Source organism: Dunckerocampus dactyliophorus, chromosome 15, assembly GCF_027744805.1.
Source record: "Dunckerocampus dactyliophorus isolate RoL2022-P2 chromosome 15, RoL_Ddac_1.1, whole genome shotgun sequence".
In the NCBI taxonomy this organism is placed as follows: Eukaryota; Metazoa; Chordata; class Actinopteri; order Syngnathiformes; family Syngnathidae; genus Dunckerocampus; species Dunckerocampus dactyliophorus.
In genome coordinates this window covers 6,636,108-6,650,000 of record NC_072833.1, presented here as the reverse complement: position 1 = coordinate 6,650,000, position 13,893 = coordinate 6,636,108, and the positions used below count along the sequence as shown (strand labels likewise).

The 13,893-nt window shown below is 40.4% G+C and overlaps 1 protein-coding gene across 1 annotated transcript in view; it reads right to left on the bottom strand.

The window, feature by feature from the left end:
• Positions 1-13,893, bottom strand: part of LOC129195108 (synapsin-3-like) — an 82,695-nt gene that overhangs the window by 16,588 nt on the left and 52,214 nt on the right. The gene's annotated exons all lie outside the window — the stretch shown is intronic.

Below are 13,893 nucleotides of genomic sequence, written 5' to 3'. Positions count from 1 at the left end.
AATTTCATTGTGAAATATATATACAGAACAAATGCTAGGTGGTGGTTTTAAAAAATTCAATTTGGAGTGCATACACTCCCTTTAAGGACAGGGGTGTCCAAAGTGTGGTCTGATGGCCATTTGCAGCCAACGGCTATGTTTTTATTGGCCAGCAGCACATTCTACAAATATGATCTAACAAGAAAACTAAAAGAAAAAAACAAAGGAAAAGGAAAATTCAGCAGTAATTCAATTAAAAATATTATGAGAAAAAAAGTCACAAAACAGTCGTAAGTAATCTTATGAGGAAAAATAGCATAATTTTAGTAGCATGAAGTTGAAATATAAAAAAAATGTATAGTTGTAATATGAAAAACAAACAAAACAACTAATAAAGCTGTTATTTTTTTTTGGAAAACTAGGTTGCACATTGAGTCAAAATATGAAAAGAAGAAAGTTAAAATAGTTGGACATTAAAAAAACAGCATAAATAAAAAACAGTCATTCGTAATATTGTGAGGAAAAAAAATGTCATTTTAGTAGCATAGAGTTGAAATATTAAGGAAAAAATAATAATGTTTTTAAAAATCTTAAAATTATGAGAAACAAACAAAATTAGGAAAAATTGGGGAAAAGTTATAACATGGGAATAATGTCATAATATTGCGAGAAGAAAATTTATGGAGATGGTTTCAGAAGAAAGTACAAATATTTGGAAAGCAAAAATGTGAAAAAAAGCAAACAAGTTCATACTAATAATATTCTTTTTCACCTATATCACAAAGCTTTTCTTGAATTATACTGTATATAACTTCTTAGCATACCTACATGTGTGGCTTCAAAAAATATCACTTTTCAGTACGTGGCCCTCGGCAGAAAAAGTTTGGACAGCTCTGGGCTAGGACATTATTTCGATGTTCATATTTCAAATGAGGTCACATTTTTCGGGACACCTTTGTATATTGCAATTCCTGAGCCTCCAACAGAGGTTAAATGTTAACTTGTATACAGTACAGTATGTCCACTGATAATAAGGTGGTTTAAGGTCACCATTCCAATGTCACAGTGGAAGAAAGCAATGCCAAACTATGAACAAGTGGGAAGAAAATGTCCTGTTCCGTCGAAACGTTTGGCACTTTAAATATAAGGTTGGTGGTGTCAACCACATAGAAGGAAAAAATATTTCCTTAACTGAAGCTACACAGTGTCCACAACTGTAGCCTTGCAAGCAAACACATAGTATTGAGTCTCATGGCATCAGCCTAAACTTTGGTTTTATAAACACAATAAAGAAGTAAGGGTTCTGGGAAGCCCAGTGGAAGACCGCAGCTGACTGGGATGGGTTTGGACAAACGAGGCAGACCGCAAACATGTTGCTTCTCATAGTTTGTAGAATTGAAGTGGATGAAACGTCAACAGATTACTTCAACCGTCTTGGCTGTGGTTTTAACACGCCCCTTGGTGCATCAGACATTATTGTAAATGGGACTATAATCTAAAGGGGACTTTTCCAGTCTGCAAAGAACCTTACCCACTGATGTGTGAAGTAAACAGTCGGCGGCATTGCAAGATTACGTTGTGTCAAGGTTAAAAGCAATTATGTTGAGCAACTGAATGCAATTATCCGCTGTTTATTTGAAGAAAGAGCAATGCATCTTGCTTGCATGCTACAGTTAAATGACCTGATCTGTAGGTGAAGCCTTCAATTTAGACACACCCAGACAGCTGCAATCTGTCATCCAATCAAGATTGCACACCCCTGTGTTACTCAGCTAGGTGGAGTACAAGGAGCGGGTGAGAACAGTGTGCAGAAGGCCTGCCTAACATGTAGCCAAAACAAAGTGTACTCTTACTGCCTCTATTATCACCTTTACACAGGCCAAAAACAGAAGGGAAGGGCGAGTGTGCTCAGGAATGATTATGCAATGAGCTTTACCATGGAACTGTATGAAATCATAATATGACGCAATAATGCTTGACGCAAAGTTTGTGTACAGTGCAGCAATATTCACTTCTAATATTGCAAAAGATTAATATGTCCAAAACAATGTAGCAATCTTTACCCTTCATGATAGTCATGACAGTCCAGGGGTGTCCAAACTTTTTCTACTGAGGGCCACCTACTGAAAAAAGAAAGGATGCACAAGGGCCACCTTTTGTGGCAGTGCTGAATTGCAGTGGATTTTTTTTTTTGCAAGTAAGTTTATTTTCACGTCAAAGACGGACTTTGCAATTAATTCCCATTCATCTTATCACTCGTCACAACATTCTGGACTATATGCAAATTGTCACCATAAAAACTGAGGCAGCAAACTGTTAAAATGTGTGTTGTTCTCAAAACTTTTGGCCATGACTGTGCCTGGTCCTATAACAGCTGTTAGATATCAAGGCATAATAATACGCCACATTTCACCAGTAATGGTAACAGCATTGTAAGATTTGAAAAAGATTAGTAATTAATTATATTACCCGTTACTGGAAAACAGCTATTATTTGTAAAGCATTTACTTCCAACACTGATATCGACTAATGGGGGAATACGTTGAAATGTGTTTGACGAATGATCATATACCAGAGGTTTAGCACGTATCTGAGTAGTACTCAGTAGCAGCAAGGTGCGGCTGTGTGTCTGTAAAGAAAAGAGAGGGTTTGGGTGGATGGGGGCCACAGCCACCCACTCTGTCTGGACATGCTCCTTCCAGTCATTCCCACGTGCATGGCAATGACGGCACAAGTGGAAGACGCCGAGAAGAGACAACCACATCCTCTGCCCCACCTTAAAGTGTTTCCTCATTGATTCACAAGCCGCAAAAACATGCAGCGTCACCTTCTCTGCTGGAGGGATTTACTCAACAGTGTCTACTGTACATCTGTTATCTCATTTTAGAGCTCGTGCTATGAATGACATGATGAAACTGTATTGTCTATTAGTGTACACCTAGTGGAGTATTGTGAGAGCGGTGTTCTCCATATCCATTCATTATTGGGGACTTCCTTGGTACTGAAAATATATTAATAAATTATTTTAAAAAACACTTGTTGTGGGAATATTTTCTTTAAACATAAGGGAGATTTTTCAATGGGAAAGTCTATATTTTATAGTAATTTGATTTATTTTATGAGGTTGTTCAACAAAACAAGCTCCTACCATTAAAATAAACCTTGGCGGCCATTAGCGTTCACAAGCTCTCAGATGTGGAACTTTGGGTTTTCAATATTGATCTCCCTATTTCATCCCAGCTGCCACCCGGCGCTTTTTGTTCCCTGCAGAACTCTTCAAAAAAACATGCAGTATGGTAAAAACATTAACTGGGGAAAAAAAAAGCTAAAAAAAAAGCTAATTATGCGGTGGGCGATTTTTCTCTTTTATTTCATAACTCACAGGCTGCCTTCATTACAGTAAATACGCCAGACAACCAGCCCTGGCACATAATGGAAATACTTCAGGGAAGCCCATGGAGCCAACACCTGCCCCCTCCCTGTGGCTGCCAGGCGTGATGTAAGTGACTCACACAAGACCGTCTCTCAGGTTAGTGTCTGCAGGGAACTGGGCTTCACCAATTTCCCCCTAAAAGCCCATCTGTGGTGGAGCTTTCCACAAGCCAGTGTACAATAAAATATAAACAGATCTAATTCATAAAATACAATAAAATCAATCATGAATGGCTCATTCATTATCCGGCGGAACACATGGTGCAACCATCCGGCATTTATGATGGCCACACATTTTACCACATGAAGGAGAAGACACAACGGGGTGGGCAGGCAGACCAGGAGACCCTGACCCAGACTGCTTTTCAAGACACAGTAGGCCCAAAGACAGCTTTCCCACATTGATAAAAATATAAAATTAGATTTTGGTTGGGTATACTTTTTCCCACAATGCAAACATGTAAGTTCACAAGGTTGTAAAAGTGCAAAACATGTTTTACAGCGCCCTACGTTCACTGTGTCACAAGCATGACGCACACATTACAGCTCCAGTATACGACTCAATGACAAACAAGTCGTCGTGGTGACCCTTTACGTTAACATCCGGCAACTTTTAACGGCCACACTATTAAAGTATACACAGTAGAAGCTGCCTAATTGGGCCTGGTGATTACTGTTGTAGATCTGAAGCTCACATGGCTTCCATTAACGTCCTGGTGTATTTCCATGAAAGCTAGGAACAGCTGTCTGGAAAACACAACTTCTATCGAAGATGGAAGTTTCCAGGGTGGCTCCTCACAACACAGAGGTGCTGACAGACTTGTGGTGGTCAAGTCACCTGCTTGGTCATCACAGTTGTGTGCAGTGTCATGCTCTTCGATGTTTTTAAAAGATATTTCTTGCAGATCAAAGCATCGTAAATCTAATAAATAGGGATACCCGGTCTTGGCTTTTTTGCCGATAACCGATATGCCGATATTGTCCAACTTTTAATTTCCGATTCCGATATCAACCGATACAGTATGTGTAACATCACATATCTCCTGTCGTGGAAGGACTGGACTGGACAGGACTGTATTATTAGTATTTATTATGTATTACTGCACTACAAATGTGACATAATCTTATTTATTTATTCTTATTGTATTTCATTATTTTTCTTATCTCTCATGTCTTGCCTTGGTTGTTTTGTTTTGTGATTAAGTTCATTATGACAGTTTTGCAGAGCTGCTGGAAATGTGAATGTCTCTTGGAGATTAATAAAGTATCTATCTATCTATCTATCTATCTATCTATCTATCTATCTATCTATCTATCTATCTATCCATCCATCCATCCATCCATCCATCCATCCATCCATCCATCCATCCATCCATCCATCCATCCAATGGATACAGTATCAACACTGCACAACTCAAACGCGAGCAAACACCCGGGAAATACCCGCAACTTGACATAGCAAAGCACGGCTCGGGGAATTCACAAGCCCGGTGAATCCGGCATCCGCACACCCACCGACGAGGAGTCCAGCACCGCGTCCGCTCGCCGCCACCTCCACATTAACGCCAACTCAGCCCCCACCACCAGCGGTGCCCCAACAACCCACCACGCCCTGCCACCCCGACGACTGCCAAGCAAAGCATCGGCTTAAGCATGCGCCTCGTGCGGACTGCCACCGCGAGGGGACTCCCCGCCAGACACACACGGGCCCACAAAGTCCAAAACACGCCCACAAATACCGCTCAGATTGAAGTTACAGAGATGTCCGCCACCTCCTGGTGTAAAGTATTAACTACAAGAGGGATATTAGCAGCGTATTCAGCAGTGTTGCAACTTTGGCGCTTAAAGGGCTATATTGGCTTTCATTATAGGGGAAAAAAAACGACACAGATATTGACCGATATTCCATCTTTATGCCAATATTGGCCCAACAATATCCGTGGGCCGATATTATCAGATATCCCTACTAATAAAGATATTGTTGAAATGAAGACCGGTCTATATTTAGTGGTCATGTTGCTTCCATGATTCACTGTGACATTATCTTCTTATAACTACAGACTATCCAAAAAGAACGCAGTCAGTATCTCCTCATTAAATCAAAAGTGGAATCAACAAGTAGTAGCGTGCATTGCCAAAACTCTTCATGAAGAACTAAATAAGTCAGTATTTGATCAAGAACCCCAAGATGGTTCCCCAGTGACTGCCAAATGTCAGGCCACTACTCTATGTACAAAAAAACTGCACATACAGACACACTCAATGGACGCAAATGGGGAGCCATGAAAATGCTAATTCCCATGAGGACATGCTGGACTAAATCCAAGGTCCACGACAACGGATCTCCTTTAGGAAATTCAACATAATGGACAGATACGGACATAGACTCATCCTTAATTGTGGAAAAGGGGAGACCCTGAGACTGCTCTGAAATGGAAATACAGTACATTTGGGTCCTGACGTGTAATTAAGACGGGGGAACTGCATCAACTCCCATTTGAGACAGGACACGCTTGTGGAGAGACAGCTGAAAGGGTTTCCCATCCAACAGACTGGCTATCTCATTGACCTCTAAAACTCATCATTCTATCATTTCCAATGGAAGATACTGTGGTCTGTTGGGGAAAAGTACTTTTCCATTTCACTTCTACCAACGTGTGCTCTCCATGCACACTCGGATAAAGCCAAAAACTGGATGGTTTTGCACCTCCTCATTCTTTTCATTTGCTGTGTTTACATAATTTCACCAACTGTCAGAGCAGCAGGGAAATGCTGGAAATTGTAATGACCAAGACCTTCCGTAGCTTTGAATCATATGATGAGCACAAAGCACGAGACGTCATAACCGAGTGATGTAATATTACAGATGGTTAGCCCATACGATTTAATAACAGAACGCAGCTACTGCTTCATTATACTCATTTTAAGTTAACACAGATTAGTGATTTGTTAAGTACATGTCCAGACTGTGGTAAAGTCTAGCTTCTATGTGGTCTTTATTGTAATAGGGACCTGGACCAGCCTTATTACTGATAATCAATTCCGTAACCTGCATTTGTGCTTCCGTGGGACAGACAGGCCTGGAGTGAGCCAGTCCTGCAAAAACCATCAACAGTGTGCCACATTCCTCTTAAAGGAAAAGAGATGTTTCACCCCCCTTTTTCCAGCGGTATTATGTCTCGGAAAAGGCAAAACAGGAATGAAGTGACTGATTGATTCGCAGTCACACGACTGAACCAAATGGAACGTTCAGTCACGTCTCATCAGTGTAGGTATGACGGTGAATCATAAAGTCCAGCTGGGAACAACGTGATGGAGGCTAGGACACAAACAGGTAGGAAAGTTGAACACATGCACGCACCCATAAAACAAATCAGGAACGTTCTGTCACTAAGTGGTTCCATGATCCTGTTTCCACTGAAAATGCATTAAAATGAAGGAAGCTGGATGGTGTAAACAAGCACCTTCACTGTGACCCTCAGGATAAAAAGCAGATGTGAAGTCTGGATTTGATGTGTTGCTTTAACTACCGACATGCTGCTCTTCTTTCTGCCACTGTTTCAACATTGTCTGGAAAATTACAACTCACTGAAGCTGAAGCTGCTTGGACAATCAACAGTCTTTATGCAACAGGTGCACATACAGAAGCTGCACCCACAACTACTTAATTCAATGTGACATCTGTTAAAGCAAACGGCTGCAACGCTCACTCCAATATCAATAAATGACATTTAAAAGCAGGAAGCGTTTAAGTCATAAATGTTTCCTGCTCTCAACTTCTGAAAAGGTGATAAGCAAATGAAGGCCTACTTGACAGCAGAGGAAGGAAAGGCAGGCGACTGCTGAATGCATACCAGGCTCGGCCCAATATGTCAGCACTGCCACTGTTTCCAATTAAGATGTGCTACATTGGCAGTGAAGGACGAAACATCCAGGAAGGAACAGCTGGATGCAACTCTTTGCTTTCATTACCAGCCCACAAGCATTGACTGCTTCGTTATCATGAATAATTTGAAGGCAACTACTATTCACCATGCCATACTATGGATTTTGTTTAGTCTTAACCAATAAAAAACTTTGACCTTTTGTCTTGTGGCCTGGGGAGCCTCTTGTTATCACTTCAACATCATCCCTGATAATATACGCAGAAAAACACCAAATGAGTCAAATATTTGTTATGACGACTCAGATACGGACAGAGATCCCATGTTCAAGTTATTGTAAGATGTCTTAGAACTGGACAAATATTGTTTAATCTGACTGTATTCCCAAACTGTTCATACATGTTTGTATAGAGTCTCAATCGGCTTAATGGGGGATTCCAATAGTAAAAAATAAATGTGCAAAGACTAAACACTGTCTGCGCTTTTTCAGAATCGTACAGTCAGCTATAGTCAATAAAGCCCACGCCCTTTGGCCTTTCTGCACACAGACTGCCTATTGTTCAATTTTATTCAATTACTGTCATACCGTTACTTCCAACTGGATAGAAATCACACAGAATTCCCCCAAATGATTGTACAAAATACAAAATATACAATACAGTTCCAGTACATGTGGTGCCGAAACGGGCTCCGTTGCTAAATACAGAACTGCAGTGGTTCCCAAACTTTCCACAGTTGCGTACCCCTTCAGACATTTCACCTGAAGCCATCTACCCCCTACTCTTTCACTCTTTAAAAATCTTAATTAGCTTGAAATATTGAACATGATGAATTGGTTAATTAATTTGAAAAATTACAGGTCAAACATTTTTATGTTGCATGGTCTAATTTTTATATAGTTTCATATGAGAACTGATAAATGGATGAGTCACCGTCTTACGTATCTTTTATTCCAGTCTGATGTTGGGACCCTTCCATTTGGATGTACCAAATGGAAGGGTAAAGTTTAACATACAACCAGTACCCGAGGTACAAAAAGACATACAACCAGCAATAAAGCCTCATTTTCAAGGGAATCCCCACTCTCTTATCCAGACACGGACACACAGTGACTGGTTTTTACCGCTGCGGTTCAAGATTGGAACACCAAGATTAATGAAATCTGCAAGATTAAATACTCTCAATATAAAACATAATCATTAAAACTATTTGTTCATATAACGCACACGAGCAATGAACAACCTCATACAAGCTCAACCTCATAATACAGAAATGAAATTTGGATATAATTGTAAAGCTGCATAAAGTCGTCCCTCGTCACTTTGCCGTTCGAAGTTCACGGCTTCATTCTATATATAAATATATTAATAAATCATGATGTTTCGGGATTGAATACGGCCTTTTGTGTATTTTTTTGCCTAAATTAAGCATCTTCAAGCAAAATATGGCTAAATGAACTAAAATACAAATATAAAGCATTCAGAAGACGCATTCAAAGATGCTGTGAATGATATGAAGTTCTCTACACTAGTCACTAGGTGTCAGTCATGTTGGCATGACCCAACCTACCTTTGCGATCGACCGACAGCTCGTGATCAACGGAAAAGGGCACCCCTGATTTAGATAATACTGTGTGTTGACTCATTTTCAGTGAAGAGTAAGTCTATATTGTCATTGTTTCACCATTTCTATATTTAGCCCAACTCATATGGGCCCACTCTTGTCAGTGAGACATCCCCCAGACCCCTTTAACATCCTTGACCTCTGATCTGCTGATGACTCACTGGTTCTCCACCGACCAACTTCCCCAAATAAGTTTTCTCTTTTGCCTTCCCACGCATGCACCACCTTCCTCTCCAAATGCTCAGGTTTCTGGGAAACACTGCCCTTTCTAAACCTTTCCTTTTTCTCCTAGAAGAAAGGCTAATCTCATTTACTGCTTTGTCCCGACGGACAAATGAATCGGAACACACTTTAGGTGGAATAAAACAGTTCTTTATAGCAGGGAGGAAATGGAAGGAATACACTTCCGATCTTATCAAAATAAATCAACTAGCCATTTGGGATTTTGTTGGTTGAATATTTCATGGGACTATTTTTAAAGTATAAAATGTTACAGTATATTGGCTAGTTAGAGGGCGCCCTTGTGGGTGAAAAGCCTTAATTAGACAACCACTCAACCTTAAGGAATTCCTCCAAGCTTGTTCCATGTTGTCATATTCCCATGTCTATGGTTAGCCTTGGTGTCTCGCTGTCTCGTGCCGTAATACAACATAGTCATTTGTGGGGTTTCCTTGCCAGTCAATCCATCCAAATATGTGCATGACGGTACAGCAGCGGTTACCTTGGGCTCGCATGAGAAGGAAGTAAGTAGAACTGACCATTCATCATGTTTTATTGCGTGCATTGTATGAAGGCTCATCACAGGTCACGGATATGGACGCGTTTGCTTCTCGGATATCTTAACTTTACATTGGATGACTTGCATGAAAGAGTTACTAAACCAGTCAGCATCTGCTGGAATATTCAGTGGAGTGGGCAGACAGGCGTGATATCATGTCTGATCCAAACGGAACAATGGGGATGCGTGCATCACACTGACAGAAATAAGGGTACAGTAGGAGCCCTTTCCTATGATCTAGTGTACAATTGGCACTAAAGTACCCCGCAGGGCTAATTGCTGGAATCTCAGGTGTACTTTTTTGAGGGTGCCTTTGCAGTGACAGCTTTGCACCCCTTCTGTGTAAACATCACAATAGTGCAAAATGACAACAGTGCAAAAATAAAACTAAGGAGGCACTTATAAATATTGTAGTTACATAGCAACTGACTTGTTTGGATAATTTCAGCATCTTTCACCAGATTTTTTGGACAATGAACAACATGTGCCAATAAGAAGAGAGCATAAATATGTTGCCAAAGAGCCAGAAAGGTTACCATTTTAGAACGTTAAGGTGTTTCAGCACACTTATAACTACAAATGCATGGTCATAGACAAACACAAGGTATCCTCCACTTGCATATGCTGTATATGCACCATAATGCAACAAAATAACAAATCACAACTTCATTGAAATCCACTTACTACAAATAAAACTGTGATCTGTGCTGCTTTGAATTCAAGCTACCAAGCAGGGAACTGGAAAGAACCAACACAAGCTGAAAAGTGAACCCACTAGAGGACACCATTATTCTCCTTTGAAATGTCTCCCAATAGAACAGCACAGAGCTTCGGACCAGGGGTCGTCAGTCTGTCCCACTTAGCTTGAACGGCATGTGGGCCATGCAGCAGGACTGAGTGAGTCAAGGCCGGACAGACTCTGCCTTGGCGAGCACCCTCTTTCCCTCCCAGTGGTGCTATCTTTTTAAGCTTCTCCTCTTCCTGCATCTCTTTAGCCGCCTGTCAGTCGGATGAAAGGTATTTCCTCTGACTCACTGCTTTGTTCTCTTTTGTTAACCTTCAACCACGTCACTCTTACAGACCTTTGATACACAAGGCTGCAGTCTGCACTCCCCGCAGCCTCAGAAAAAACATTTTTTTAAATCTAGAAATGGACCTTTTCAGAGCTGACAATATGCTGACCTAATTAGACAACATCATTCCTATTTCAGTTACATGTTTCAGTTTATACATAACAGAAATATGCCTCATTTAGTTAGTTAAAGGAGAGCATGCAACTTTTCACATCTAGTGAAAAAATTATATAAAATAATAATCCCTCATTTGACACTGGCGGTTAATTGGTCCCAAACACCACCATGATAAGTGAATTCCACCGAAGTAAGATTCCTTCTTTAGAAATGGAATATTCTCATAGTTATGGCACAGGAAAGCTGTTTATCATCTTCTACAGTAAATAATATACTCACCTTACTGTTGTATTACCCAATGTAGTAGATGTAATCAGAGAAGATAAGCCATTTAAGACATAAATTAAACTCGTGCTGGTGTGTGTCGCAGAAAATGTGTTCAGGATGTGTGGAAGACAGGAAGTGACGTCGAATGTTCAGAGTTGAGTTTTAGCTTGTTGTAGGTTAAGGCGGCAACAGTAGCCATTGTTACTATTATTTTATTATTGCGCCTGTTGTGAGATTATTTAAACCTGCAATACAAGCCCGTTAATCCGGCGGTCAAGTCTGGTCCTTGTCTCACCAAACAATTACTCGCACCTAGTGACCAACATAGAATACTACATTCACAATTTGAATGCATCTTCTTAATTCCTTGTATTTGTATTTTACTTAAATTAGCCATTTTAATGCTGTATCCTCAAAGTTTTATCATCATTAGACAAAAGTCAGTGATTTACAAGTAATTAGTTGCTAAGTCGTTTGGTTGCTAGAGGACATGTTTAACTAATCATGCTCACGTTTTACAGGCATGTGCTTGTCAGTCCCCTCAAGGTGTGTACCAAATTTTGTGTTGATTCGGCAAAGCACCCTAAAGTTACAGTGGGTGTTTCATACAGCGCATTGAGCTGTGTGAGAAGTTTCAAGTCAAGGCGATTTTTGTGGTAAAACTTTGGCAACACAGGCAACACAGTAGGGGTGAATGTTTTGCCAAATTTTCACTCTTTTGTGTGTAGCGGTTCAGGAGTAGAAGATTAGCTTACACCAGTAGTTCTCAATTATTTTCCGTCACGCCCCCACTAGGAGACAGTTGCAGTTGGTCAGTGGATATCCTGATTAGGGTTTGGGCATCGTTTGAATTTGAAGCAATCCAATTCATATTCTTCGTTTTGATTCCGGTTACTAACAATTCTCCATGTCGATGCTTTTTAGAGGCAGGGTCATAAAAGCTGGCATGGGATGAGGGCGCTAACCAGAGTTCATTTTAAATGAAATGTCTGAACTTCTCCATGAATTGTTTAATGATATGAACTTTTTTATCAACTTTACTATGAATTTCTCACAGGGTTATGTTCAACCAGTATCTAAATATCAAAGCATTCAACTTGAATATAAATACTATGAAGTTTCTCTTTACAGGAGTACACGTTCACAAAATATGTCTACTTCATTGTGTTACAAATGCTGCACTGAGCCGACCGCTCTTTTTTATGAAATAAAGACATTTAGCTGCTTCTTCTTCGCTGCTGCTCGCTGGCTTCCTCTTTGCTGGTGCTCACTGGCTTCTTCTTCATTGGTGTTTGTGGCTATTTCTTCCGGTCCACGAGCATCGAAAGGAATAAAAATAAAATGATTTGAACGATTGGTTATTCTGATGGCGTTCTTCTTCCACCAGTCTTCTGTAAAATTATGACTGATACGGGGCCTGGTGTATCCCAATGTCAGTCCTTTGATTACAGAGTGTGTTTATGTCCATGTAATGTACATACAGTATGTTCACACACATTCGAAAAGGACAGTCTCTGCAAGGATGTGAGGAAAGCAGTAGAAAGTTGTGATGAAAATATTGCTATGGCACAACAACAGTCTCGAAAAGTGTGACGATCGCTTTACAACTGTGAAACAGAGCAATAAATCGATGCATAATTGTGACAAATGGTGACCCCGTTGTTTAGCAGGGGCTTGGAATTAAAGGCATATTAGACAAAAAATTAAATAAAAACGCCAAAGAAGGCAGTGAATCACTAAATTGCTCTGATGAGTGTTGTTCTGGTGTTAATTTATGCTTTCAGGTCAAAAAACGTGTGGGATATGCGGTATGTTTGGAATGCTGCCTGCTTTTTTCTTACCAGGAGTGAAATCATTTGTTTCAGCCAATGAATCATCTCTGACTTCCTCCAAGACCTCCTGTCTTCATCTCCACATTTGGGCATACAAAGTCAAGTCCAGCTATATCATGCATGCCTATCTGGTGTCTAACTCAGGAATGTCACATATCTGTTATTTCAGATGTTAGGTCGGAGGCTGGAATAATAACTGTCAGGGCATTATCAATGAGTCGCAGCAGCACAGCAGCTTTACGCGTTTCCTCATGATGTCTGTTGCCGTTGAGTGGTCCGACATCAAATGTCATGCTGTTCTAATCTGCAGAGCAAACACCGACTTTTTTTTTGTTTTTGTGAGAATACTTTGATGTGACTCGTGTGAGAAATGAATAGAAAATCACATCAGCAGTGCAAGGTTGTTTCATCAGTACCTTAAGTTAATCTTTTTTTCTGATTTGCATGCAGCACTGACGCATCATTCATTCACTGATATGAAGGCAAAGCTACAAAAATAAAGGCTCTAACTCGAGACAACGATTAATGAAGGCACATTAGTGGTCGTACTTCTTTAACTTGATTATTTCTGGCTTGGTTACATAATGACGAGTATCGTCATTCCTTAACATAGCTCTGCCAGTCTCTGCAGATAAGCCTCTGCAGCGATAACACAGTTGCACTCAGGTTCATGAACACAGTCAGAGGCGGAGGAAGACAAGTTTAATTGGCTAATTTAACCCTGATCGTCGTGCTCTGTGAAGCCCTTTGCGAATAGAGACGGATTAAAAGAGACAGTGATTGCTGCCTTCAAGGTCAGACAGGCATGATGAAGCAGCTCAGCATATATACTGTATTATATTGATGCTGGTTTTCTGCGTGGGTATAAATATTTGCATATTTTTGCAGACAAATTCATACGCAATCAT